A 14,039-nucleotide genomic window follows, 5' to 3' on the forward strand; every position below is an offset into this window, starting at 1 on the left:
TCTTCTTAAACTTGTTATGCCTCCACAAATTTCATTTTATACGATAATTTGGGAGTGTATAGAACTTGAAAATAATTTATCGATTAGACCAAGAAATCATCCTCTCCACTAACTATAGTATGGCTCATTTTGAGTTTATTCACATACAATCTCCACTAATATTACTCCTTCTTCACCAACCCTACCACCTCACCATGAAACCAATCTTGTTACCAAATCGAGGTATTGATAATATTGACTACCTTCCCTAAATTGTAAGTTTATTATCTATACAAATAAGAAATCAAGCCTAGGTGTAACCTATAAACATCACCATAGCTATCCCATGGATTTTTTTCAATGATTACTTTATCTCTATTCACAACTCCCTAAACAAGCCAACTTCCTACCAAAGGGATAGACAATACAAGGGTCTTTCAACAAATTGAAACATTATGGATATCTTTTTTTCTTCTTCCTTCTTAATTCTCCAATTGTATGTAGCTCAATATATTTGAGTTAAATCTCCTTCCCCCATAGTTCATATCTAGAAACAAACTTGTAGATGTTTTTGAAGGTCAAGCTAATGATTCCTTTTTCCACCTCTCCTGTCAGTTTCCTTTGGCTTGGCCAATGTTTTCCATTTATAAAGATATATTCCATCTTTTGCTCATTTTGGAATCCATGAAAGAATGGAGCAAATCTTTACCCATTACTTCCAAAACCCCTTTAGGGATAAAATACATATAATGCCAATGAAAAAGAATAACTTCCATGTTTGATTTGATCAAAGTGATTATTACTCCTAGATAGATCCATCTATTGCACCAAAATACATATTTTTTTCAATTTTCACTATCATCCATTTCCAATCATTCGGTTTGTAATCATTAAGAATAAAAATGAAACCCAAGTAATTGGACATACTTAAAAGCCATTTCTCAAAAAGAAAAGAAAAAAATACCCTTTGTCCTATTCATCATCCACATCATGAACATAAATCATTGGTTTATGCATATTAATTTCCCTTCTATAACCTTTGTTATATAAATCTAACTTTTGGTTTCATCCAATGATGGTATCTCATTATCCATTAGTGTTAATTAAAACATGAAAAAAAAACAATTTCTAAAATTGGACAAATGATTTAAGGTGCTTTTACAAATAATATGAAAATGGTGTAAAAATATGCAATTTAGGAAAATAAATGGGCTTTCCAAACATGTGATTTTGATATATTGAATTTTAGTTCTTCTAACAATAATGTGTTGTTCATCTCTCTCTCTCTCTCTCTCTCTCTCTCTCTCTCTCTCTCTCTCTCTCTCTCTCTCTCTTTGACACATTTTCCAAATATGTAATTTAGATATATGGAATTTTGGTTCTTCTAACAATAATTTATTATTCATCTCTCTCTCTCTATCTCTCTCTCTCTCTCACACACACACACACACAAAGAATTTTAGTTCTTGTAATAATAATGTATTATTCATCACACACACACACACACACACATAGGCTATTATATCCTTGAATTTGTAACTCTTAGTGGTATTGCATGATATGAAGGTGTTATCATAGTCAAACAATGTTTTTCTTAAAATTATAGATCTTGGTTTTCCTTTTGCAGGTAAAATGTGTAACTTATTTTTAAATGGCTAAAGAAAAATAATTCTATATCATGAAAATAATGTATATATTCTAATATTCTAATATATTACAAGAAAAACATATATTAATAACAAAAAAAAATAGTATTGTTATTATATTCATAGGTTTGTAATTTTCATCTTCAATGCTATATGTGTGTATATAAGAATAACGTGAAAAACAAATATATTGAGAGATATTCAAGAAAGTATAGATTTAGTGGGTTTGTAGCCCAAAACACCATGTTTTCTGTTTTAAAGTTGAATTTGGGACAACCAAATTTGTAAATACATATGGTAAAGTTGTTAATACGACTTAAAAAAGAGTGGTTGTTCGACTTAATAATGTGTAAATGTTCCTCTTAAAGAAATGGTATTCCTAATCATGTGTGTGCATTCCTAATAATCTACACACGATCCTAATAATGCACATAATTTCCTAATAACTTGCAAAAATTTTTATGAATAAATTATTTCCCTTAACATAAATCCTTCACTTATAGGTGGGGTATCAATAGAGTTAAAGGATTTGAACATCACATATGACTACTAAGGTCTTTAACATAGGAATGTAAGGAAATGTGTGCTTTAGGTCGAAGAGGCTACTTTAAACCATCACACTTGACATTCCAGTGGCATCCTTGTCTTTGAAGTAATGATGCAACCAACATTAGATTAGTTTGAGAAATAGTTATAAATATTGAGGTCTTTGGCATGATCATTCGAGGAAATATGGTGATTCTGAATTAATCCCCTTGGAATACATGGTTGTGGAAAATACCTTGAACAAAAACACAATACCTCTAAGGTTTGTCGATTCCTTTGACTATGCATATGGGTTCCATTAAGGTATTTTTCATACTAGGTACATGATTCTTTTGGCCATAGATATCTATGAAGGACGAAACTTGCATATTACATCATAAAGGAAGATTCTAACCATCAAGGTTCAATAGTGGCATCTTGATCCACTACACATTAACTCTTACTCATATCCTTATTAATTGAATGAAGATATTAAGTATGTATGAAGCTCAGACAATTAGTTATGGATACCAAGGTTGCAAATATGTTCTAGGGAAAAACCTAGGTCTTACGCCATAAATGAAGAGTATAGGAATGGAGGAATAAGAAAAATGAATAACAATTAAAGGGGATAGTTAGCCTCCAGGTGGAGTTATGTGCACAATTACAATTTTTAATAATAAGTTATGGCTTGAGGGTTGTTCAAAATTATGGTATGAAGAAACCCATACTTTATTTTTTTAAGGAATATTTCATGATTCCAGATCCAATAAAGAAACATAAGGGGCAATAAGTGTACAAAAGGGGGTACATCACCATCAGTTCCGTAGGTTAATGAGGGAAGAGAGACTATAGGTTGGAGTATGTTCGAGTTTATAAACTTCACATGTTATCTTGTTCTTACTTATTTCATGAACCTATTAGGCTCTAGGTAATGCTTTTTCTTTTTGGAGTCATAACCCTAGATCAAAAGTGATCATTTATTGAGATATTTGGATTTTTCATACCTATGGCTTGTAGAAATTAATTACTATGTAGATCTGCATCCTCTCATGAAATTTACTAAATCATAAGACTCAAATCTACTCTACTCATCTCCGGAAAGAAATTCACGATCAAGAACAAATATCATAAACATGCACCAATATTTAATACACATGCACATATCTTTATCTATGGGAAAGCAATTGCTCAAATCCCCTTCCTATATGTATTGCAATAATCAAAGAATAGAGAAGAAATACAATACTTTCTCCAGCCTGAGCAACCTCTGCAAGTGTATAGTTTATGCCTTTGCCTAACTAACTGACTCTCGCCAATACTTAGCCAATTTACCTATCCTCCAAGATTTTATTTCCTTGCACTGTTCCTTGAGGAATTAAGCCCCTATTAATTAGGAGATTCTTCAATCTAGATTTTGTAATTCCTTTAGGTCAATCTCTAACTGTATACACCACATGTACACTTCAAAATAGTCTAAAACTAATAGTAGACTTCCCTTGACTCTCCATCTCAATTGGGTAACTCGAGCTATCTTCATGCATGAGACAATTTAGGCTTATTAATCAGTTAAATGGTTGATCAGTGAAGGCAAATCCCACCACTTGACCCTCCACTAGTTCCTCCAATAGTTAGAACTAGTTTAATTAATCATAACTCAATTTAACTGAATTAAATTGTTACAACTGAATTTAACTCAACCCAGGCTCCTAAAATTTAGGAATCACTGTATACAACTAATTTTTATGCCCCTAACTCATATTAAATAACACTAGTACAAAATGGCTAATTAGTTACTGAAAAAAGGACTAAAATTTGCATATAAATGATGATTTTTTGGTTGGTGACCAATAGTAGCTAATTTACAGTATCGTAAAATGCGACCAACTTTTAGTTGTTTCAAGATTAGTCTATTAATTGGTTGTCTCAATTTTATTTTCTAGTAGTATATTTAGTCATATTTTTTATCATTGATCTACTCATTAATTGACACAATTAATAACCAAATATAAAACAAAATATATTGTTATATGATCACCCAAGAAAACCGCTTAATGGCCAAAGAAAGATGACCAAAATGTTAGTCGTGTTATAAGATATTGTAAATTAGCTGCTAATAGTCGTATGTATGCAATTTTTATTCATCATTTGAAACCAATTAATGAAAAAACAAATATTACTAAATTTTGCTCATGCTATAAGATCTTGTAAATTAGCTGCTAATAGTCATATATACGTAAAATATAGTAATCATTTTTAATCATAAATTTATCATTTGCAGTAGTCATTTATCTATTTTTGGTAGTTTCATATTCATTATATAAATGACTAATTTAGTAGTATTAGATTAATTTTATGTGTTCACTATTAATCAACATAAATTAATTAGTATGATTTTAGAACTAAATTAGGAAATATATCATACAATGTCCATATTTATCTTATATGAAACTGTAAAGTTACATATGCTAATCACAATACTAAGCAATATCAAGTGAAACTATAAATGATTTCAACCACATAAATTATATTATATGAAATGTCAGTATTACAATATGAGTTTCCAACTTAATATTAGTTGGAATACAATTTACACATGAAATATTGTTTCATCACTTCAAAACATTATCATTATATTGTCAAGCCATTGCCAACTCTAAGACTTCACCATCAGTCTCTATGTGTGTGTCTTATGTGGGATATTGGCTCTACAGGTACCACTAGACCATTTCTCTTCTCTCTCTCTTTTTTAATTTGTCACTCAAGTGTTATTGTTCTCCTCTTTCTTCAATTCCTCCTTCTTACCATCAATACTGAGTACCTTCTCTGAAGACAAAAGAAGATACAATATAGAGTATAAGACATGAAAGACAATGAACACAAATAATAAGATTTACTCAAAAGAGTAGTCCACTAGTACCATGGATGTGTATCTAGTCATCCAAGAGAAAGGTGAACCCTCGATCTCGTTGGTGCCTCGCTCGCTTGAGATGGAAGTTGACCATGTAAGCTCTTCTGTGTTGATGTGTAGTAGGTGTATCTTCGCTCCTTGCTATTTTCCATGTGGGGGTTGTTGTCCTTGTGGCTAATTGGATGCCATCTTGTTGGTTGTTTTCTTGCAGGGTGATGTGGGTGATGATATGTTGAAGTTTTAACCCACGGTGTCTTTTTCTTTAATTCACCCTTTACTAGAGCCTGACTGTTATCTGGTGCATGTTGTGGTGCTTTCTATGGTGTCTTATCTTCCAATATTACTTTAACCACTAAGCCCTCATCTAATGTATTAGCACCTATAACCTTTTCTGCTTCAGCCTCTGTTTGTGTTTCATTGTCGATCATCAAAGGCTCATCATCTGATATGTTAGTCCCTGGAACATCTTCTGCTTCAGCCTCCCTGGACTCTACCTATTTATTGGTGGAAATATCTTGTAATGGAATCTTCTTCTTTTTATACCAGAGCTTCAGGAATTTCTTCTGCACATTAATATTGATAGTACCCAAGGATTCCATCTAAGGATATCCCAAAACAATATCGATGTTATCCATATCTGAAGTATAAAAATCACCATGCAATACATACTTATCCATAGAAAGTGTTAAATCCTTATAAACATGAACATCCTCATCATCAACCTGTGTGTTTTCAATGTGTTTTGCTGGAACTTGCAATTTTTTTGCCAAATTAACATTGATAAAATTATGCTTGCAGCTAGGATTTATAGACACAATTGTCTTCTCCTTCTGAATCAATCCATGAACCTGCAATAAGGAGACACCTGTAGAAAATAACCCCCTATGTGTCTCATTCTCCTATTTTCTAGCCCAATACCATTTGTCTAAAAGGACTTTTTCAAATTCTGCATCTGAAAGTTTGGGCAACTTCCTGTTGTCAAGTGAGAACCACCATTTGGCAGCCTCATCTCTGAAACCAAGCCACACTAAATCATTCTAATGCTTTGCAAATACTGACATTTTTTGTTTTATGTATTCTTCAATAGTAGGACCATTATCTTTTTATGTAAAACATAGAACTGCATTGAAGAGGGTTTTGAAAAAAAAATCACTTACTTAGCGAAAATTTGAAATGTCCACAATTCCATCAATATTGCTTAGAATCCCTATTATGACCTATTTTCGGAAATGGAACAACCATTTTTCATCTTCCCATGTGGTAGAAATCCCAATCTAGGCACTGGAATTGCCAATCCACGCTACAACTGTCTCGCCGTCACAAAAAATTGCTGAAAAATAACTGATTTTAAATCAGCGATATCTCCCTCATCTGGGCTCCGATTCGACTGATTTCTTTTTTAAACTTGGGTATTTTTTAACAAGAAATATAGATCTACAATTATATTTTTAATATTTTGCCCCAAATCATACGGATATGATCTGAAAATTTTCCTCCCCGAAAAATGTCTGCAACACCACTGATTTTTAGATCAGCGATATCTCCTTCATCTGGACTCCGATTCGACCGTTAATTTTTTTTGAAATCGGCTATTTTTTCACAAAGAATCTAGATCTGTAATTATATTCTACAGATTTTGTACCAGGACGTCCAGATCTGTGCCGCAATCTCACTGCCCCGAAAAATTGTCTACAACACCACTGATTTTTAGATCCGCAATATCTCCCTCATCCACACTCTGATTCGACCAATTTTTTTTTTGAGATCAGGTATTTTTTCACAAAAATCTAGATCTACAATTAGATTTTGAATATTTTTCACGAAAAAATATAGATCTGATATGCAACTTGCCGACCCAAAAAAATTACTGCAAAAAAAAAATTCTCCACTGTGCCCAAGAAAATGCTCTGATACCACTTGTTATAGATCTGGCTTGAAAATATATGATAATAAAAATAAGCCCAAGAAATAACAAGATCTGAATAGATAGAAATGATTCACTTTATTGATCAAGCCGTTAAGGTAGGGCAGCAGCATACATTCACTCCTTAAAGAAGGAGAACACTCCATAAGCCATATGCCTATTCATACAATATTCCTTGGCATACCTCAATGTGGAGTCTCTAGCCTCGATATAGGCCTCATACATACAATACCATGGGTCATTACCATGGCTCCCTCAATACCATCTATCTAATACCATGGGCCCACTAGATTATTACTAACTACTTGTGGTCCCTTACATGATATGGGTTAACCACCTTATTTATTACTATGGCCCATCCCATTACATTATTCCCTTGGGTACCTACCTTTGTACCCCATATTATCCTCCCTAGGTATATTACAATACCTTTTCTAAAAACAAAAGAAGATACAATCTAGAGTATAAGACATGAAAGACAATGAACATTGGAATATATTAAACTAAAGTAGACTATAAAGGATTTATACAATATATACCTCAACAACATCAATGTCAATGCCATTTTCCCCTATAAAATAAAAGAAACTCGAACAAGTTTTCTTCAGTTGGATTATAGTGGCCAATATGTGGCCAACTAACCTATATAAACAAAGTAAATAAAACATTAGCATAGAAAATAACACCTTAAAAAAATTAGTATTCAACCTTCATGGAAAACTTAGGCATAAGCATGCCAACTAAGTTACATGCTAAAAAGATGAAGTTGTTTATTACTTATACAATGTGGGTGTGCACACACAACTCCTAGAAAATTCCAAATCTAAGTCTAGAATAAAATGAAATTAAGTAAAAAGGATACAATAATAGGATAGCCTCATATACGTGTATATAACTAGATAATGTAGAAGTTTAAGTGAATAAGTCTGCGGCAGAAAGTTGATGATTTCAAGAATGCCCAAGTTTGATGAGAATTTATCCAGATAAGAACTACTATTTGGGTCCATTATCACATATGAATAAGCCAACTAGTCTATATCAAATTATTGATGTTTTTCTTATATTTATGGATCACTACAATATAAGTGGACAAATTGCAAAGACAATTCCATTCTTCTTGTGTTCCTGACTTGCGGTACAATATATTAGCTGTGATTTAGGGAAAATTTCAAACATCTAAAATATGCAGCAATCACCACTATTAATCCCCCAAATAGCCATCGAAAATATGTAGCAATCACCACTAGTAATCCCCCAAATAAGATTATTTTGGAACATAACTTTTAGATTTCGGTTGCTATATGACTCTTGAATGGAAAATCCACATTGAATTCCAACACCAAACTTCCAATTTTAGGGAACACCTATGGCCATCCTAGTGTATTTTGGAGGCTAGATAATTCAGTCCTTCGAGCTAAAAGCTCTATATTCATTAAAAAAGTCAACCACTCAATCACTCAACTGAAAACGTCAGTGATTGTTATAATGAAAAGATAAAATAAGAGTATTTTTTATCTGTTTTACATATTTACATGCAAAGGACCAATAGTTTCCCCATCATTACCAAACTTGTAATTCCAATATATAACACATCAATTGATCTTTTACAACAAATACTTGATTCAATACAAATAAGTATTTAATATATTACAACAATACCACCAATATTTGATTCTCAATTAGCTCAAACTAGTTAGCAAAACAACTTCAAGATAGAGCAACAAGTAGAAATACTAAATTCACCAATTAATAATGTCAAAAGATGATGAGATTTTTGCTGAAGCTTGATAAAAAACTATAAATATTGATAATCCACTGCAACTAGTGGTCTTGTACAAAGAGAAAAACTATCTGGAGAACTCATCTTCCAAATTATTTTCTCTATCCATAAAGCTTTATGCTATCCTCAAAACAAAATCCACATTCAATATTTTAGGATGTTGAAGCTACCCAAAGTCCTTCCCAAATGAAGTAGTGAATTTCATTGATTTTCATAAAATGCTTCTGGTACTGACAAACATATACTTTTCCCATGTGATAGACAATTCAACAAAGTAAGTGAAAAATTATGCATAACATTTATTAGAAGACTTCATATTAAAAGGAAACCTTGCACATTTCAGATAGAAAAGGAATCTTAATAGAGATGGCTGATATTACAGAAAAATATATTAGATATAAAACTATAGGAAAAAGTAACAAAATCCTAATTGTAATACAGTTGATTGATTATTCTAAGTGAACCCAACTACATACCTACAATTTTTCATTTTGAACTTTCTTTCCCATATCTTTATTGGAGGTGGAAGCTAACTTGCATGCATCACGCAAGGTTGTTTTAGCAAGAGTATATGTTCCATTCTCATATTCCACACTTTCTTTCCATTGACAATTGCAGTAGTTATTCGAGGAATTGGTTGCCACATCAGATGACTTCTCAGCTTAAACCTTCTCTTTACTGAGGTATTAATCCTTCCCCTTCTTCTTGGTTATGAATCTCATCTTTCTCTTGTAGGTATCATATGAATAATTTCGGTTTAGGAAGAATAAATATATTCATATGATGTCCTCATATTTGAGGGGATGCATTTTTATTTTTTAACTACTAGTAAAAAAAGTGATAGGAAAAGCTTAAATATAACCAAACCTTTTTTGTGAAGTGGTTCGTTGCAGATGCCCATGCTATCACAACATCACTGAATATACATGATCAATAATAATTAAAGTGTTTTCCCCTAGCACTAACATTTTTTAGTCGTCATAAAGAAACATAAACCAATTCAAATTACAGTAAATAAACAAAAAGAACATCATTGATATAAATTCACAGAATATTGACAACAAAAAAAGAAGTGAATTTGTTAGGTAGTAACTCAAAACCTTGTAGTGGGAAGATGCCCTCAAGCTTGAGTAATATCTACATGCCAGGGAATGATTTTTGACACTTGTTTTTTATGTTTACTAGGAAGAACTACAACTAGAGCTCCAATATTGTTGCCTTAAACAAATAGTATTGTCGTTGATATGCAGTGTATCCCTCCATCATTGGTAATGACACAATTATTAGGGCTCACATAGTTACTGGATATTCAACATCTTTCATGTTTGACTAACTAGTGTGGATGGTTATTATTGGTGTTGATCCTGAGCCCAGGAACAAATGCTCAATATTTCTCCTCGAAGGAATGCATTGAGAGTTTAAAGTTCCAAACCTTCCATATTCACACAAACTCTTATACATGCTAGCAACTTGAAATATTAAGAGTATATCACTAGTATGAGGCCAAAACTACGTTAAGCTAGAATTCAAAATTTGTTGATTGAAATGATTTCTATCACCCACTCCTGAAGACAATTGTGAATTACAATAAACATTGAGTTCCTCTTCTAAAAATGAAATAAGATATAATTCAAAGTATAATACATGAAATATAATTAACACTAGAATATAAAGTAAAGTAGACCATAAAGTATTTATATGACATATACCTCAACATTAGCAAAGCCAATGTCATTTTACCCCAAAAAAACAACAAATTTGAACAAGTTTTCATTAGTGGGGTGATAGTGGCCACTATGTGGCCAGATTCCCTCTATAAACAAAGCAAATAAAACATCACCATAGAAAAAAACAGCTTAGGAACTTAGTATTCAACCCAGAATATAATAAATCAAATGCAAACATTCCTCCCAACTGTAAAATCAAGAAAAAAAAATTACTTTTTCATTTATCAAAAAAGCATTGTTGGAACATGGACAAGTTTATATGTTCATTTAAACATTCAAGGGATATAGGATCAACTATTTCATTAAAACAATAGCATAAGAAAAAAAGAGCAAAAAGAATGACAATATGTTGTGAAGTTTCAATGTCTTTAACAGATTGTTGTACTACAATCATATCAGTTGAAGCAATTAGTGGAAAAGTTGTGTCCTATCTTTGCCCATGGAATCTTGTTTCCCCATGAAAAAGGAAAAAATATATACTACCTTATTCCACTATAACGTAAAGTTTTATTCTTCATCCATGTTTATTTCTAATATTCTTTCAACAACACCTTTAATGTCATTTGTAAATCAATAATTAAGTACAATTACAATTATATTAAAGTTTGATTTGTTTAGGATGTAGAAGTACTCTAATATAGAGTAACCAAGTACAAACTGAAAATAAATTTATAATAATAAGGTGCACGAGGCTTCATTAAACTTTTAAACTTGAAGAATATAGAGATAATAAATCAAAAGTTCCTAAATTCACAAACCATACTAGTCTAATTTGAACTATCAACTCAATTAGAAAATTGGAAATTTCCAGAGAGGGAATGAGATAAATTTAATGCCACAAGAAAATAGCCATCTAGCACTTCCCTCTAACTTGATTAGAGTAAAATTGATGCATAACAAATTATAAAGAGACACACAATTTATTTATCTATAAATAATGGAATTCCAGTGATGAAATTTGAAATAGACTTATGGTATTAGAATCTCTTTGCAAAATGAAATGTCCTTGATAATTGATTTCAAATCCATTAGTTGAACTTCGATTTTGTTTTAGGAAAATTCGTTTAGCATACCAGGATTTGCATGTTTAGAATGCCAAGACTTTCTTTGGTTCCAGCGAATCCTTCATAGCAGCAACATGTATCTACCACATCTTCTTTGCTAAACATAGATGCGTAGTTGTTGTCTTTACAATTCCAAACATGTATTGAAGTAAAACATATTTTCTTAAAGGATTGTGTTCCCCATTAAGAGATCCTTTTCAAATAACATTGGAAATCTTTCCCGCATCAATCCTCTGCACCATGTTCCTCACTTCACTTCTTTCACTATCATACTACCTTTGTGCAACAACCATAGCCTCAACCTCTTCCATGGAGTCCTCCATTATTTCTAGAATGGAAATGCTATAAACAAATTTTTGAAGACCACTCATCAATTCACCACCAACAATATTTGGATACTTTTTACATTTTTCCTCCCTAGCAAACAATAAACAATTTTCCACAGGCTTTCCCAAAACATTGTAGTCCTCTCTAGAAGCACCAACGACACATAAGAATAAGCACCCCTACTGAATCAGTAACCACCTTAGTTTGTAGGAACTGATGCAATGGGTTATGGTATATTAGTTTCTCCAAACAACTTTTAGAGGTTCATGACTACATGCTTAACATGATCGGAGGCTTCTAAATCATAGCCAGTTATTGCAACCTTTCCAACTACAATAGCAATTATAATAGTGCACCAACTATTTTCTTCATATCCCAAGAAATAAAAAAGCGGCCTCGTAACTCTTTTCTCTCTAAAATTGCCTTGAAATAATCCATGCTCTCATCCAAAAATACCTCAGGGAATCCCAAAACGACCTTGTTCAAGACACTAAATCGAAGTTTTTGAATGAAAGCTAATTTCTAATCTAGAAGAGCTAGTGAAAACTCTATTGTATTTTCTTTCAAGAAGCTAAGGGGTATAGTTATTAGAACTACATCACCAACAACTCCTGATTATTCTCAGTGTAAACTTTGACCTCTCTCTCTATTCCACCTTGTGACTTTGCGTCCCTGGTAGAGTATGAAATATTTTCTACAACATGACTTAGATGAATATTAAGACCTTAAATTAATACCTCCACAATAGTGGTATAACCTCCTTTAATCATATAATGAGCTCCTCTGAAACGTCCATAAGTGTCATCCTGATTACAGTAAGCAAATGAAACCCAACTAAGTTAGTAGTTAGCTGCACATCCATACTACAAATTAGAAAAAATCCAATCCATAACTTATCTCTCAAGTGGATTTAGGCTCTACTATTCCATGCTCGAATTGCCAAATAAATTTAGTTTATCAAGTTGATATTTGTTAAAATTGGAAACTATGGCCAAATTACACCTTACGAAAACTCATATGATGGAAATGATTATTGCAATGGATTCCTCTTTTCGATAGGTACAATTTTGATATAAATATAAACTCATTACAACAAGAAGAAATCAAATTTTGAATTTACTCTTTCTCATGGACAAATTGTCAAGGTCGTCAACAATCAAATGTAGGCTCATGGAGGCCAATGGATGTGTCTCCTCACCCTCAACAAATTGTATAAATAGGAGTATAATCTCTCTCATTTGGACATCATCTAAACTGATCACATCATATTCTCTCTCCTCTCTTGATTAGCTAATACAACTTGGAGGCTTCTCCACTTCGCACATGTAGAAGACGACAAATTTCTGGACTAGTTTTGGAGGCCAAAAATTTCAGATATTAAGGAAGTGTTGACCAGGATTGACATGGACTATTTGACCATGCTTCGACATTGATCTGGAGGGAATACTTCCTATTTCTAGAGGCCACATTGATTGGCATGATTTTCTAGGTGTTTGGGGACCGTTTTACTGTGTTGACTTCAGTGTTGACTTTCTGGTTTGACGAGAGAAATTAAAATAGACTTTGACTGGGTTAACCAAGCAATTTTTTGGTTGACTTTGACCCCCTTAGCAGGGCAAATTCTAATTCTATTGACTGAGCTACCTGGATGGCATGTTGAGGATGCTTTGACCACCATTTACTTTCTAGTTAGGGCTGCAGTTGACTATTGTTGATTATTAATTTGATAGGACAATTTTGGGCATGTAATTCTGATATTCGTACTCTCTCTCTCTAGTGAACTATTGAAGGATAATAAAAAGATCTGATCAAAGGGTTTCCGCACATGAGGTTTGTCCATGGCATCTTCCACATCTTGTGTCCTCTTGTCTTGGTGTTAATAAGTATTCTTCTCGAAAGTGTACAAAAAGAAATCACTTTAGGTTATGGATGAGGAACAACCCAACCAATAAAAATGGTTGTTAAACAATGTCGATCTGCAACAAATGATAGAAACAAAACCTGCCAAAGCCCTGATCTATGCCATAAACATAGTTAAATAGCAAAATGGAATAGTAAAATAAGCACAAATAACCCTAACAATTGAATGGAAACCAGATATATAAAGAATGTAATTTATTAAACAACACCTGTGAAGGGAACAAATAATGCTACCA

Source organism: Pinus tabuliformis, chromosome 1_2 (genome assembly GCF_031772625.1).
Source record: "Pinus tabuliformis cultivar Carrire ecotype Pingquan chromosome 1_2, CPIR1, whole genome shotgun sequence".
NCBI classification, from domain to species: Eukaryota; Viridiplantae; Streptophyta; class Pinopsida; order Pinales; family Pinaceae; genus Pinus; species Pinus tabuliformis.